Source organism: Amblyomma mixtum, chromosome 2 (genome assembly GCF_055824585.1).
Source record: "Amblyomma mixtum isolate Tamu chromosome 2, ASM5582458v1, whole genome shotgun sequence".
Lineage (NCBI taxonomy): Eukaryota > Metazoa > Arthropoda > Arachnida > Ixodida > Ixodidae > Amblyomma > Amblyomma mixtum.
In genome coordinates this window covers 81,414,786-81,418,111 of record NC_143013.1, presented here as the reverse complement: position 1 = coordinate 81,418,111, position 3,326 = coordinate 81,414,786, and positions in this window count along the sequence as shown.

The following is a 3,326-nucleotide window of genomic DNA, read 5'->3' as shown; positions in this document are numbered from 1 at the left end:
TCGCCTCCGGAGCGCGCCTGTGTCCCAGCCGGTAAGTGGGAGCCGTTTCTAGCATGGTGTCCTGCTCTCGAGAAGTTCTCTGAAGTTCTTTTAAGGCGAAAACCTGTAATGCCTCATCGTTGTCGACAGAAGGTTGTCAGCAGAGGAGTCACGCTTTTCGGTTGGTCGAAATGGTAATGACGTCAGAGTGCGCGGATTCGCAGTAATGAGGTCACCCACGGATGCCTGACGTCCCCTTTTGGAGCAGACGACAACTAATAAAATAGTCCGCTCCGACACGGGGCGTAAGGCGTCCGTAGGTGACCACATTACGTACCTCATTACTGCGAACAGAGCCATGGATACAACCGAACTCATCGAAGCAGAGAGAGAGTCGTGCTAACGAAACAGTCGCAGTAGTTGTGATGTGTAGTCAAAGTGTGTAGTCAAATAAAGCACTAGAACAGCACAAACAGTCTTGCAGTCAATGCCAAACAGTAGGAAAGGCTGGCAGCACTTTAGAGAGCCAAATTTAAGTGCCCCCTGAATTTTTTGTAGCCGGCTGGCCTCTTCCTTGTTGAATGTGCACTACATACAGCGGGTGGTTGTTCACGTGTTATAATTCCTTCTTCCTGTACTTCAGAAGCCGAGACGCGAAGCGTACCGCGGCTGGGCAGACTACCACAGGCTCTTATAATCGTCGTTTATGAGAATGCCCTGTCACCAATTCTTGAGTCTTTTGTCTCCACTTTGTATTGACTACAGTGGCTTTTCAGTCTTATTGCTTTAGTTTAAAATGCATTTAGCATTCCTTTCTTGCTCGTTCATGTGCGCAAGCTCTGGCGATATTCTTTCCAGACATTGAGAGTGCACTGAAAAATTAAATATTCTAGCTCCTTGATGAAATAGGCGTTGAGCAAGGCTGTTTTCTACCAAACTGAGAGAATTCAATGGGTATACATGGTATCCTGATATATTGCTTAGATATCCCTTGTACTGAAACAAACAGGTAAACTTTTAACTGAAACGACAGGCTAACATCGGCAGCTTAAACTTAGAGCCACCCACGGCGTCAACGGCTACTAAGTTCCTTATTTGCTTCAGGTGGCACGAAAGGCTACATGTCAAACACCAGCATTATGTTAATTGCCTTAGCGCCCCACGCTCGAACCTTCACCCCCGAAAGCGCATTTGAAAAAAATTGTATTTAACTTTTCTCTTTGGATGCAATAGGTGAGTATTAACCAGCCCCATAACACCTGCACAACGAGTGCTGGGTATGAATTTAAAATCTTTAAGATAAGAAATTATGACTGGCAAATGAAAAAAGGTTGGGTGGAATATAGACGAATTGTTTTGATCCAGAAGTGGTTTGCGAAGGGGAGCCTGAGTAACACTGGCTACGAACATCAGTGTAATGATATTATAGATCGACGACCCAAGGAATAATGCATGGCATAAAGGATGCTGAGAGAGTTGCACCTCTTAGGTAATTCTAGAATTCTTTCTGTAGAGACCACTGCATATACTGCAGAACATAACAGTTATATATATACACACACACACTTTTTTTTTTTCAGGGCGAAACCTGGAAGAACATGAAGACCTCACTAAGCTTCCAAGCATGTGTTTTACTAGTTATGTCGCAAAACGATCTAATCATTTATCTAGAAAATATGGCTCGTGTAACCTATAATTTACCCCGATGAAAACACACCGACAAGCAGGGGATGAAGGTGAGATTATTTCGGAATAAAATAAATAAACTACTCAGCATTGCCAGTATGACGGTGAATAAAACAATGTTTGCGGCGGTACAGAGTGTACAAAGCTACACTCCCGCTAGCGCAACGTCATGCTGACAAATAAGCTCCATCTGCAGGCAGTTCAACTCTACAATGTGTGCACCACCGCTACGCATAAACTGGAAGAATGCGTCGCTTTAGAATCAATGTCACCACGATGCAAGAAATCAAATTGCGGTCGTAGCAGCCACTGACGCCTCGCACTGTTCTTGTCTTTGCCCATACGAGCGATCAAGAGAGGGAGAGAAGGATGTGATAACTTTCTATGATGCAGTCGGGTAAGAAAAGGCAAAAAAGTTCGAAGTATTCACGTAAGAGCCCTCACATTTGGCTCCAGCAACAAAACCGCTCCAAGAGACACCAGGATATAAGTGCCTAAGAAGCATTTTGACTAGAAATATAAATGACTCCTCCCCATCTTGTAGACCATGACAAATACAGCGGCTGAAGTCAGCAGGACTTTCTCTAGGGGGAGTACTTTCTTTCAGACAGCGAAGTTTTTTTACTCTATTCAAAGACATACAATTAGTGGTAACAAACGCGCACAAGAGCTTGCTCGAGACCTTTCAGGCCGGGCGCTAGGCGACGGTCGGTCTCAGCTCAACGACGCTCCGCCGACAGAGACACTTGCATGCTGGCGCCAGCTCCAGACGAACTCCTTCCCGAACCTCCAATATAAAAGTACACCTTCCCTCACAATATCCCTCGCACTGCCTTTCATGCGACAGCGCCAAACCCACTCTATACCAATGCACGTGCGAGCGTTTAAACTCCTCCGGCAACTGCAATACCCCACCCAACTGCCTTCTCATGGGAAGCTGCTCTTTCTACGCGCGAGTCTGCAGGGAAACTATAGCCCCGCCCACAAGGAAGGGGTTCCGCAGCCACCCTTCATAAAAATAAAGCTTTTAACCACCACCGCTACCATCAAAGTGAACAAACAGAAACTTAGTTACATTCTTCGACTTCCGCCACCAGCATCTGATCCAAAAGCTGGGCTGATGAGCAGTGAAGACACTTTTCTCTCACATATATATATAGGTGAACCGTGGGAGTTCTCTGAAGACTTAACAACCGCTACAGCCAGATGCCAATGTAGTACTTCCCAAAACAAGGACTATTTGGGCGTTTGCCTTTGTCATCAAGTCAGCTAACTTTCGCTGCAGGATTAATTCTTCTCCCACTGTCCTGTCCCCGCAAATTTTTTCATCTTATCTCTGCAGCTGACTCAAGATTGCCTAATACAGCTTTCTTTTGAACAATCGGATAGCCTTAGGTAACTCTGATCCCTATAGGCACCCTGCGTTACAAAAAGGTAATGTTGTACACAGTAATGAAATCAGTTGCCTGCTCGCACTGCAGCGCCCCAGTGCTCACTGAATGTGGTGGTGGTGAAAACCATTTATTATACGTATATATACAGAGAGGTGTTCGGAGGCTCCTTCTATACTAGGTGGAGTCCCTAGTCCGGGTCCCCATTAGTAGATGCTGCCGTCCGGGCCCTTTGGACCAAGGCCTTGAGATTCAAGCTTGGAACCAATT